Source organism: Sitodiplosis mosellana, unplaced genomic scaffold, assembly GCF_009176505.1.
Source record: "Sitodiplosis mosellana isolate CC-2019 unplaced genomic scaffold, AAFC_SMos_1.0 Smas_scaffold_1, whole genome shotgun sequence".
Lineage (NCBI taxonomy): Eukaryota > Metazoa > Arthropoda > Insecta > Diptera > Cecidomyiidae > Sitodiplosis > Sitodiplosis mosellana.
The window spans coordinates 2,120,002-2,133,821 of NW_022595244.1; the positions used below are offsets into that span (position 1 = coordinate 2,120,002).

The 13,820-nt window shown below is 34.8% G+C and overlaps 1 long non-coding RNA gene across 1 annotated transcript; it reads right to left on the reverse strand.

Moving 5' to 3' along the window:
* Positions 1-11,959: 11,959 nt before the first annotated feature.
* LOC129571281 (uncharacterized) lies at positions 11,960-12,486 on the reverse strand. The gene is made up of 3 exons (XR_008688248.1): positions 12,382-12,486; positions 12,258-12,320; positions 11,960-12,186 (listed from the first exon to the last, which is right to left on the reverse strand). It is a non-coding gene; the product is annotated as an uncharacterized LOC129571281 (long non-coding RNA).
* Between the last annotated feature and the right edge of the window lie 1,334 nt (positions 12,487-13,820).

Genomic DNA, 13,820 nt, shown 5'->3' on the forward strand with positions numbered 1-13,820 from the left:
AGAAGAAAAAGAAAACTGAACAAATCTATGTGTTGACCGGCAAACGAAACGAAATGAATCTAAAATTGCTTTTAATGCGAATGTTTCTAGAGCAATATTATGTAGAATACAGATCTGTATTTCTTTTTTTCTCCATGACGATAACTTTGTTGTTGTCATTTGTACGTTCCGGTCGAGCCGAAGTGAAATGAAATTTTTCAATAAAGTCCAAGCGCAATAAATTATAATCAGAATAAATTTTTTGTGTCATTCGGCGGTGAGTTTTCGTCTGGCAACAATTGAAGCAATTATGAAGTGTATGTGTGTATCCACATTCGGTTCAAACCGTGTATAGACCAAATGTGCGTATGGCAACCGAACCTTCGAATAGCTAACACACACTTGCTTAATAGTCGAGCAACAAAATTCACGGAAAGAAAATTGAAATAAATGAGTGAAACCGTTTCAATGATCAACACATCGGAAGATGGCCCGAGTTCATCACCGCCACTTTTTGATTTAAATGGAAATGCGGTGACAAACCGAAACCAAACAAAAAAAGTGGAAGTCATGCATTTGCTCATGCACATAAATTACTATTTATTCTCGGTGCATTGATTGAGACTGCGAAAAATGAGAAGTGAGGCCACGAGTGAGGCTCTTTGGCGCTTTAAAGTGTTTAAATTCTCATTGGTGTTATGACAGCATACTTTGGATTGGCTGTAAACCGATCGAAGAAAAAAACTTTAACTGTGAAACGATTGATTTATCCACTATTGATTGCTCTCGAAAAACTCGAGTACCGAAGAATTAAAAATTTATTCGTGCGTTTTAATTCGACTTGGAATAACTTATACAACTTCAAGGCTGTCAAATTATTTTGTACTTGACCATCGGCTTATCAGATCAATGCTTGGAGCAGCTTTTACCAGCTGATAAAAGCAACAGATCCAAAGAGAAGTTTAAAGAAAAACGACGAATATGGAAAAACAACGGAACACAGAAGCCTCTGACAGCACCGCTTATTATATACACAAAGATTCGGCGTTTGGCTCGGGTTTGTTGCATTTCTTTTTCGTTAATTTAACAGATTATGATAAACGGATGCTCACAATAATATCATTTAAAAGAAAATTTATCAAAAGTCATAAAAAATGAGCGCGCGTACCAGCGAAAGAAAAATGCGATGGACGCGTGCTTCATTTGTCGTACATTCGTGCCTCTGTTTGTGCCGTTTTTGTTTTCATTTTGTTGTGTTTGTTCTCTCTCGCTTCCCCTCTTAGTCCCTCGATTGAGAACACAATCCGACGAATAATATGGAATAAGTAGTTTATAATGTTATAATGAAATGAATGAGCTTGTGCCGGTGCATTGAATCATCTGTTTGTCGGTTTGGGTCGTCGCACACATACCAAGTACCGATTGTAACCATTTCAGTTTTGTTCGCATTTTTAGCATTATTCACATCATAAATACGCGTCCATTTAATTTATTATTTGTTTTGGTTTTAAGTGCTTCTGTGTTATTTTTATCAACACAACACAACGAACGATACAAAACACTATTAGATGATGCTTTTGCGTGTGCGTGCGCGCGTGCGTTTTTCATCGAGACACACTGGTCTTTTCCTGTCGAATGCTGAAGAGAATACTTCCTGTGATTTTAATTTGTTTTATTAAAACCTCATGATTTTGGATCACTTCGATAAAATGAGCACACTTCTACACTATTTTCCGCCGATGAAATGCTTCACTTTTTTTTCGTTTATTTCAAGCTCGAAATCCAACGTAATCCGTAATTGTTGCAAGAAAACGCTCGGGCAAATTGTTGTTCGCGAATGCACACTTTGAATTGATAAAGTTGCTTTTGTGTAACACTTTTGGTATTGATCATACTGAGCAGGGTATATTAGCGCATAATTACAGAGATTGAAACTTTGTTAATGTACCGTTTAATTTCGAAACGTAAATCACCGGTTACCGTTTGTATGTCCCGTTTTCTCTTTCAACGCACTTTCAATGTTCGATTTTGATTATTTTCGAAATTTGTCTAGCCACTAGCAAACCGAGAGACTAGTGTCTAATATGAGCTTAAAATAACCAATCGCCCATAAACCCATGCACATTGCACATAGTGGTTTTTTATGTGCGCGCACCATGTTCGGTCGATGGTTTCCGTATAATCTCTTTGTTTAGAAAATATGTGCACTACGCTGTCACCCATTAGTTTAGATTATGTTAAGAAAACAATTCATTCTGTTTCGCGTCGTTCGGATTTATATGCAAAAATTTCGTTCCGTGTCTGGGTCTCCTTCTGCACTTCGTGGACCGTTGTGGAAACGGTAGCGTTTCACTAAAATATCAAACACAAATGGAATTCGGTTTTTTTTTTTGTTTTCTTTCTTGAACTGAAGTCTATTGAAAGCCACGCCAATCTGGTCGTCAGATACGATCACAAAAAAATGTTTGAAACATTGCTTGCACCCAGGGCCTGCTAGAGTTCTATCTAAATACATTATAACCAATAAGAACACACTAATACACTTGCATTTCTACTATGAATACGTTTCATGCTATGTGTTTTAATTTCATTTAATTTTGGAAATTGAAAAAAAAATATTTCTCGACAAAATATATTTTTAAACATCATTGCAATAAAGAAAAACTTCCAAGCAAGAATGAATATATTGATATTGAGTAAGAAAATTCGGTGAAATCGGTGAAATACTTGAATCAAACATAAACATTTGAAAAACGTACGACGCGCGCGGCGCGCCGAAGCATAAGTGATGTCAAAGTGTGTACAAAGAGTGAAGCAATAGTGCGTTTAATGCTATGTGCTATAGTCTAGGGGTTTCACGCAACTTAAAATTCATCTAAAATTTCAATATTTCCCTCTCTTCTCTCACATTCTCTGGGATTCACCAAAATCCGTATTATTTCGAAATATTTCAACATTCACCTTGAAAATTATGTTCTGGAAGTGAGTTTTGGAGGATCCTCAGGATCGTTCAAAACTGCTCCCGGTTCTGGAAGTGGGTTTTGGTGGATCTTCAGCATGGATCAGACTGGGTTTGACAATGCCCTGGTCCATCCTGAGGATCCACTTCCAGAATCAGGAGCGGTTTTGAACAATCCTGAGGATCCACCAAAACCCACTTCCAGAATTTTTTGATTCAAAAAATTCCAAAAAATTCGAGTTTATGAATAAAAAGAAGCAATATTTATAGTTTACACATAAAATTGTTTTATTTCCAGCTATTTAGTAAAATCTTCGGCCTTCGAGTTTGCGTGAAACCCCTAGGCTATAGTTTCTCTGTTGATGTTGATCGCTGACGTTTATAGTGGTAGCTTGCACCAAATTAAGTGAGTGAATTACAAGGAATTTCTGCGTAACGTGTTCACACAACTGGGACTGCGCATATTTGTTCTGATGAATTAATCAAATTTCAACGGGATAGTAAGTCAACACGAGGCAAACTGAACAACGGTTTACAGTCAACTGATTCATTTTCGATTGCGAATTTTCCGCTTGATTGGAAAATAAAACGTAAACACATCGGTTTGATTTCTGATGATTTGCGTAGCACATGTCTATAGTCTCAAGTGTTATTTGATTTCAAATGCGATTGCACGGAATTTAATTGGCATGGCAATGGAACAATCAGAAAAAGTGAAGTCCCGTCTGTTGTTCATGTAAGATTTTATTTAAAATTATTTATAAACTGAAGTTCCACCTTCATTCTTTTTTGGAAGGGAATTATTTTCCTTAATCTTTCTCATGTTACATATTATATTCACCATCTGCCGGTTATATATGAAGTTTGTTTTTTGATTGCATTCAATTTTCCACGTGTATCAATCCATCTTTATTAGAATTGGATTGAATTCTGAAGAAACGGGCAATGGATATATTATGAAGTGGGACTTGATACAGTTCATCTTTATACATTGCACACGCGATTAAAGTGGCAAAGGCGTAACCTACAAATGGAAGAAATGAAGTCAAGTGCTGTTGAAATTTGCACCCGAATAAAAAGAAAAAGAATACATTTAATGCGTGGCGTATTCTCAAAAGATTATCCATAGACTTAATCCATTGAAATTTGATTGCGTAATGATTATGTTGTTAGTGTTAAAATCAAACAAATAAATACAACCAACAATTGAATGAGATGGCGAGGGTTTTGAATGAACATTATAAGCTGAGATAAGTGCAAAATTTGAAAACAAAATCCCAACGATTTTCTGTAAACACAGGCCATTCCAATTTATCAAGAGGACGACATTCATTTTGGTTCACTCGAAATTTTTTGGAATTAGTTCCAAAATAACACAAACTTAATGATTGAAATCAAGGAAAAACAAAAATTGGAGATTTTCCAGCCGTAAACAATAATATTGACTTGATAAATGAGTCATATCTGATACGCAGTTTGCAACCAAAATAACGCTGAGAGGTTACACCGGTTGATGGTACGTTCGAATGCTTCTTCAGTATACGCAGTAAGACAGCTAAAAAGCCGATATTTGCATAATACAACAGCGTGAAACGTAGATGCGCCTTAAATTGCGGAATGTTATATGTAGAATCCCATGAAAATGCACTGTTTGATCGTTGTCATTGGTATCGTTGTTGTTGTTTTATACATTACAAGTTTAAATGAGCCAACCGTGTAATACGCTTAACATGGTCACATACACAAATAGACAGACACATACGCACAAATGAAATGACACAACGATAAAGAATATCCAAGCAAAAGCATATGTACCTAAAGAGAGAGAGATAGAGAGAGAGAGAGAAAGAGAAAGGTAACGAGCGGATTGCAAATCGACCGGTAGCAGTTATGCCAATTTAAAATGAGCTTATGTCCGAATTTGATTAATTTGATTAATTTGATGTTGTAGACCTTAAAGGAGTCGTTACTAGTGTGTAATGACGATTTTCATTTGATGAAAAATGATGCTCACGGTTGGTTGGCTTCTTTTTATGCGCGCTTGTCTTTTTGGTCATATGCACATGAATCAAGGCATGGGAGATCGGCTATCAATTTTGCTTATAGCCTCAGCACAAGCGAGAGAGAGAGAGAGAGAAACAGAAAAAACCGCACAACCAGCAACTTGAACACTTGTAATTACAATTGTTGATTTGTGCAATCAACGATCATCGTTCACCATCAATAGTGGCCTAGGCCCAACCGTACAACCAATGTATAATTGGATTTGAGTAAAATGATGCGCACCGAAAACGACGAAAGAAAAAAAAGCCACACATATATATAAATTAGTGTCTAGCGGCATTCAATATACTCTCTTTCTCTCGGTCTCTCTATGGATACCGCTGTGAACCATGTTCGTTGCTCATGTTCATCAATTAAATATGTATGAGAGTAAATTTACAGCATCTGTAACTCTGAATAATGTTTTATGTGTGTTTTCGTTTTAATTTGGTGTAGTTTTTTTTCTGTTGCATCTTTTGCTTCGATTCGCCTTGTGCACTTTGAGTGCTTTGAATGTTTACAATGTTAAAGCATTCGCACTGCACGCACACCCGTTAATCGGAGGTCTTTTAATTAGATCCATAAAACAAAAGGAGAGAAATGAAAAGCGAAAAATGCTTCGTTGAGTGGATTGAATTTTCGTAGCCAGTTTAAATGTACTTCGGCCATATTAATTCGATGTGTTTCTCTACTCGACCGCACTCCAAATATGAACGAATGACGTTGTTTTGGTCGAGCGCGATTTGTTTATAATCTCCATTGGAATTTGTTGTGTTATGCAAGTGTCTAGTCTACTTTTTCCGTTTTCACTGTGACTCAATTCTCAATGCACCGAAATCGGTCACATGCAGTCGATCAAATTAAGGTAACTCATTCATTTCGTGTTGTGTTTCGTAACCACTTTTGTTGTGGTCATTAGCATTACGTGTACTTCAATGAATCGGTATTAGTGATTAAATACAAAAATGTTGCATGCATTTTTCTCACATGTTCCCAATTAGCCAAAATGTTCAGCGCGGTGCTGGAATTTCAATTTGAAATTTTGACTGACTTTTGAAGGCAAAAAGGTACTTCTTCCAGCAAACATTGGGAACAACAATTAAATATCATTTTGTTTGTTTTGTTCAGTTCAGTTTCCAGGCCAAAAACTTTCTGGTCATTTGAATTGTCAAGTGGCGGTCATAACGCCCCGGACGCACAGCATACTGTAATATAATGTAATGAAAACACAGAAGCATGCTGTCCGTCCGGGGCGTTATGACGGCTACCCGAATTGACAAAAGATTGTGTGACTAAAAAAACGCAATTACTTATTGGACCTAGTGGAACCATGAGAAATGAACGATTTATGGCTGTTTATTGTTATTTGCAACATTACGCAAATTTCAGATATTTATTTCCTGGAATATCAAGTGCTGAGTGCAGAAGCTCCGGTTTTCTCAGCCTTGCGAATCAATTAAACACTCACACACGTTATCTTCTACAGTTTTATTGGTGCTGCCGTATTTTATGGAATTCTCTGCTCCTGATATGATTGAAATTGTGTATTTCTCCACAAAAAAAATTTTTCGCAGTAAAATCGGACCAATCAAAACAGGCAGTAATAACATTGATTTTGCAGAGGAACAAAATATCAGTTAATATTGTCAAAAAATGTAAAGCTATGCCATAACAACGAATTCGCCAATGTTGAACTACCACAATAATAAATATAATAACTTTATATTGCATTAAATTTTCATGATGAAAATGAGCGTGGTGGTAATGATTAATTTAATTAGAATTAGAATTAAATCCAATTAGAATGTTATTTACATGAAAAAAGCATTTGTTCTATGTTTGGTTGATACAGTTGCATGTTCGTTGATATTTATTTTTCAGGATCATATGTACAGATTAAGGTTAATACTGAAGACTTTTAGAAATATGGTTTGAATGTGTAATGGTCTGCTTAATTATTGCCATAAATGCAAGAATGCTTTGACGGTTTTGTGTATTTTGATTGTACACGTCGTACAGTCACACCATAAACTGAAATCGATCAACCAAGGAAACTTAATCATGCAGCAACAAACTCAACAGGATAAATGATCGCTTTCTTTTGGAAAAATTCGCATTTTTTTCACCTCGTTTTGTGGGCGCAGCAGAATTCATGGCCTATCCTATGTTGCATTCCGGCACTTTCATTTCATTGAAAAGTAAATAAAAACTATGTTCAAAATCAATTTTGTCTAATCAGAAGAAAAAAAAAATCGTTTCAAATTTTATTTTCGGATAGATTATTTTGGTTGGTGCTTGTGAGTGTGGTTTTTTGTGTGACGATTCTATTACAGTCGTTGAATAAATACAAGACGATGAATACCGTTATTTCTATCGATAAAGATTACTACTTCTGGAACATTACGGTACCTAGTATGACCATTTGCCCAGCCGCTAATCGAATTGATCGAAGTCTTTCTGATGCATATTGCGAACAAAGAGGCATCAAGGGACAGGACAAAGTGGAGTTTTATAAATTCATTGAGTCGATGGCAAATGCAACGTATGACACTTTCCGCCAAATTAAGGACTACAGCAGCATCAAAGTAGAGTGGTCATTGGATACAAAACTTCTTCATTTTTATTCAGAATGGAGTGTTTCTTTTTTCATTCTTAGAAATTAAACATAAAACCAGGGGAATACATGATGCTCATTTTCAACTTAACATTGGACCATTTACTTTTATTTTATTCTATTTTTTATTGAGTAAAGGTGTAAATAACAGGAAAAATCCCCTTTACAATTTATCACCTATAGTTTGTTTTTACAGTTTTGATAGTTACTTTGATCAAAGCATTTAAACATTTCAGTTGGAATAAAAGAAAAATTATTGAATTCTCGATAATGATTGAAAAGAAAAAAAATAAAGAATAAATTATAGTTTCTGAGAAAAAAAGGAAAATAATCGAAATCAAATCCTATTTTTAATTGCACTCTTGAATTGCACTTTGCTTAGGTTCAAGTTTGCAAATGTCAATGTCGGTGAATTTTCTATTATAGAGTAGTTGTGTTCGCATTGTTGGATTGCGATGCAGACCGTAGTCCGTTCTAGATGTATGAGGATTGAAAATTTGATGATTTCTCCTAGATTGGCGGTTCACTCTAATGATTGGCCTGTTGTCACGGACTAAATTTGCATCACAAACAATGTTGTGTAGGAGGCAGGCATCAAAGTATTCACGTCTTCCCTCTAATTTGCTTATGTTTAATATTTCAAGTCTTTGTGAGTACGGTAATAATTCATATTGTAGCTTACAAACGAGCTGACGTGTGTACTTCCTCTGTACCTTTTCAAGTTTACGTATAAATCCAAAAGAAAATGTTGATGTCATTGAACAATTCATTCGAAGTGAACAATTCATTCGAAGGAACGGGGCATGTGCTATGTAGCAAATAGCTCGTTGGCTTCAAACTTATCAGCCAAGTAGATTGCGAATAATTTCGATTGTTCAATAGATGAGCAAATTGGAGCTTTAAAATATTTCCCATAGATTCTTACTCACTGGAACAAATGAGCCTCTGCAATCGTTTGACTTTTATCAAGGATCTCGGCTTCATGATATTTTGACATCGAACTTTTTCAATGGCGAGCAGAGTTACAGACTTTTCGGTTTTTCAGGTTACATAACGGTAAATGAAAATTCATTGTCGACATTGAAAGTCAATGTGATCGATTATATTCTGAACTATTTTCTACAGACTTGTATTCACAGTCCATTTGAAGTAATGGACGTGGCTAGGCCTAAATTTAATACCGATAAAATGAAGAAGCGCGCGTGCAGGGGTGAGAGCGGGACCCACGCAATCGCATTTTTACAATCGGCGGCTCCAAATAAAGGGTGTCCCAAAAGTACCTGACCGATTTTTGTCTTATTTGACAGGTGACGTCTCAAAACTATAGGATTTAGTTCTGATAGGGCTTCTGACCCAATACATGACAGACAAACTAGTAATCGAACCCTAAGTTTCACACTACAAAAACAGTCCTCCATTAATATTACAAGGTATAAGTACCGAAGGACTTTTCGGTATCATGCACCGTCTTTTTGGATATGGTTTGTTCAAAGAACTTTTTTCTTCCATCTTATACTTTATTTTCACCGAAGAAACTGATTGGAAATTTTGAATAGTTTACGAGATATCGTTATTGAGCCAATTTCGGCTCGTTTTGGCCGTTTTGGCCAAATTGGCCACGACCGGGATAAGAAAAATTTAAAATTTTAACTCAAATTGACGGTCTAGGACTTGACGAACATATCACATTAGAATTTTTTTCCAGTAGCCTTATTTAAAGTGATTTAGAGCAGTTCGTCAACACCTTTGTTGAAAAAACAACATTTTTTGACGAATTTTCCCTAATTTTTGACCGAAATTGATAAATTTTCCCAACAAAACCAATTTAATTCGTACAAAATATTTTTGAAAAATGTTGTATCGAAAGTCCACCACATTTTGGAGTCATTTGAACACGATATTCAATCGATCCATGTCGGAAAAATCAAAATTTTCCCGAACTTTAGGGCAGTAGTATAAAAAAGGGCATTCGAAAACGCGAAAAAACGCGAAAACGCTAATTACCTCGCGTTTTTCGCGTTTTATTATTCCAACAATAGTAACAGCATGCACGCAGCATGCATGCTGTGTAATAAAAGAAGACGAAGACAAAAGGGAAGGTCAAGCAAAGAGGAAAAAGAAAGAGACCTGAAAATAAGAAACAAAGAAGAAAGCGAAGAAGATAAAGAGAACCTAAAAACAAAAAGAGACCTGAAAATAAGAAATTTGAAATGAAAGACGTTTTTTTTATTTTATTGTTTTCTGTTTTTATTTATTTGAATGAATTGAATTAAAGACATGAATCGTTCAGTTGTTTTTACATAATTCAGTTAAACTTAATTCTTAATTTGTTCAAATTCTATGAAATAATAATTGCAAGCGTTGTTTTGAATCTGCGACGGCATGTTGGACAGGCTTTTTTGCCTCTTTTCTCTTTTTCGAAGTCGATTCATTTATGCGTCTAGTTCATGGTGAAATACGCGAAAAACGCGAAAAACGCGAAAAACGTGAAAAACGCGAAAAACGCGAATAACGCGAGAAACGCAACGCGAAAACGCGAGAAACGTGGAAAACGCGAAAAATAGCTCGAATTGTTTTCGTGTTTTTCAATGCTCTCAATGTTAGGTATATGCAAAGACGCGCAGCATGAGTGCTGTAAACAAAAAAAGAAAGAGAACACAAAGAAGATGAAAACAAAGAAGACAAAAGAATCCTGAAAATAAGAATTTTTAAATAAAAGACCCTTTTTTTTCATTTCATTGCTTTTTTTGTTTTTATTCATGCTTAAACGGTGAAGCTTGACTGCTTTGTTGATGTGTATAACAATACGGGTAAAGCACCGGTGCTCCGAGGTTTTCATACAAACTTCCCATGTAGAATATCGGAAACAGGCAAAAATCGAAAAAAAAAGTTAAATTTTTTTTTTCGATTCTCATACAGTATTTCATGTGCCCAATCCAATGGTGTTATCGGCACATCGAAATTCGCGCTCCTTATCACTTAATTTTCACTCCGAAGCCAAATCACAACCAAAACAAACATTAAAATGAATCATCATTCCAATGGACTTGAAAGTGTATCGAAAATTTTTGCTTCAATTAAAGTGAAACACGATTTCTATAGTCCACAGATATTTTACGATTCACTTACAGCCGAACAGAATTTATGTTGCACTTTTAAAAATCAAGAATATTGTGTTACGGTTATCCATAAGTGGTTCAACTTTAGTCATTTTTATTCCCGACCACTAATATCTACAAATTATAAAATAATATTGTACAAAATCAAATTTAGCCAGTGATTGGCCAGTGTTAAATAAAATAAAATGAAAAAACTTCATGACCAAGTATGGACATGGTTTTAAATTTATCCCTAGGATAGCAAAATGTTGAACATTTTTGTGAAAAAATTGATTCGAAATATCCGTATTATTAAAATTTGTGATGAAAAACCAGGGAATATTGGCTTGAACTTCAATTTTGACTGTGTTTTGAGCAAAAATTGACAATTTATTTCTTGTTTCCTCTCCGGTATTCATCCTTGGTATAAAAAAATTTCAAATATTTTAATATGACTGGAAATTTTTCATATTTATGGCACCAATAAGAACAGAAATAAAGTTTAACATCAATTTAAATTGAGTAAGAATTTTGCTAGAAATTTTGGTATTTTGACCAAAAAATTTATCCCTAGGATAAATTTATCACGAGGAACATAAATTGGGCAGTTTGGAGCGAAAATTTTAAACAGAAAAGTTGCGCGGAAAATTTTCAAATGAAAAGAGATAGCTATATAGTTCACTATAGTTCACTATATAGCTATCCCTTTTCCGTTCATTCATCATCGACATTTTTCCACGCAACTTTTCTGTATTACATTTTCGCTCCAAACTGCTCAATTGACTGTTCATGAAATGCAATGAAAATCTGCAGAACGATTTCGTGCGTTTATTTCACGAAATTTTTGCAAAATTTATCTCCTCCTAATGCGTCATACAATCTAAAGAACCTTCAATAAAGAATACATAAAAATAAGACTCAACATATAGATATCCGAATGATTCTAAAAGAAGTCTGTTGCTATTTTGGAGATACAGACGGCTTCAAAATTAAAACCACGCGTAGAACTTCAAACAGACATAAATAATATGAATTTTTCTAAACATTTCATGGCTGTTTTATTTGTATCGTTATTTAAAAATCAACAATACGATTTTATACATAGTAGTTATCTAATGAATATCTTAACTACAGGGGGGTTACAGATTGACAGTTGAGCTGCATGATATATACTGAATGAATAGTTCTGCAGCTTGCCGTATATGATATTGTAGGGCAAACTGCGGCGCTAGTGTGCTTGTGTTTCAATCTACAAACCCCCTGCTTAACTATGCGTATTTTAAGAATATGTGAACCTGAAGCAAAGAGAGTATTTATTACAATTAAATTTCTAAAGGAATAGAATAAATATTTGCGAACAGATTTAATTGAATGTTAGGAGGCAAAATGATATCAGAACATCGAAACATCGAAACAATATACTCCGATGCCATACCACAAGAAAATTATTCTTCCAAAAGTTCCAAGAATGCTTTTGGTACTAAGCCATTTATCTAAAAAATAAAGATTGAAATAAAAATCACGTAATTCAAATTTTATTTTTTTTTTTTCCATTTTCACTTACCAGGCCTTGTTTTCCATACATATAATCAGAATTGAGGGGATTTAATTCCGTCACAAATATGATCTGTTGTTAAAGATGTTTATGTCAGTTTAAAAAAAGAAAGTCTGATTTGAAACCATCTCACCTCATTAGCGCTGAGATTAAGCTCAGTACTGTCCGTTGCGTCATATGAGCAAAGTACCCGAGCTCTTTGTTTCCAATCGTTTTGTAAACCACAAATATTCTGACTGTTACATGAGTTTCCTGGTGCATTAGCGCTGTTCAGGTTCTTTGGTTTGTCGTTATGTAATACAACTGGAACGTATGGCTGGTGTCCTCCCAGACTATTCAAATACGAAGAAGAAGAAAAAGAAAAAATTGAAAATTTCCAAAATATTGCAAAAATATAAACGAATCTTAATTTATATTTTATATGCTGCCAATTAATTGAGCTCGCAAAAATTGACTTTAGTTTCCTGCGTGTCCACATCGGACCACCCGTTTGGCCGCCAGCCCGGAACAGACGGACAAAACTCCTACAATAATCGCTCATCTTTAATTGCTTTCATATATTTCTTTCTTTCATTATTGTTCACATATTGCAATTGATTTCACATACTGATTTTTCAAGTATTTGTTCGTGTATGTTGGTAGTTCTAATAATTCCTTGTTGCGTGTGGGTCTATTGTTATTCTACACTAGTTTCGATTTAAAAAAAAAGATTCTAAATTATTATCACCACCTAATAAATCATATATTTTTTTTTTTTATTTTATTGTGTGCAACAATTTTAAAAAAGTTTTAGACAATACAGGAGTGACGAAGACTCCCATTATTTTCGAGAAAAAATAACTTTCCTCCAAGACACTTACCATTAAAAGTGTATATTTGGGGATTTTTCGAAGAAAAGTCGATTTTTTGAGAGTTGAAGTCGAACCAGTCGATTATAAGGCTAGAAATATGTGAAAACATCACTCGACTTGGTCATGTCGGTAATCAAAATGTTCATGGGGGATCATACTAGAAGTCCAAAGGTGTCAAAGGTAGAAATTGTTGGTCCTATAGTGTGATTTAGCCATGGAACCGAAGCTCATAAGCGTCTTTCGCTCATTTGTTTTGAAACAATCGTATATTTCGAAACTAAAACCATAAGAAATGTATAAAATGATACTAGAAATCAATTCTACGTCAAAAATTAGGTGGATATAGTCCCGTAGTAGGTCACTGTACGATGGTTTTCTATGCCATAGATGTGATTTTTTGTCAATCTTTCAACCGATCGATAGTTTTATGAAGAAATGTCGATTTTAAAGCAAATTTGTAGGAAAACCGGTATTAAAGTGTTCCGAGACCCATATTTTTTAGACGAAAAAATGGCAGTTGTCGAAGACAAAAACATCGTAAGTGGCCATTTTCGACCATTTTTCTAACATCAGTGATAAAAAATTTGAAAAACATTTTTTTTCCACTGAATCCACCAACTTATCAAAACGAAATATGAGGTTTATCTGGGCTCGCAAGCAACTAAAATCTGACTTTCATGTGTTGAACCGTACATTTCAAAAGTGTAAAATGTTACTACAG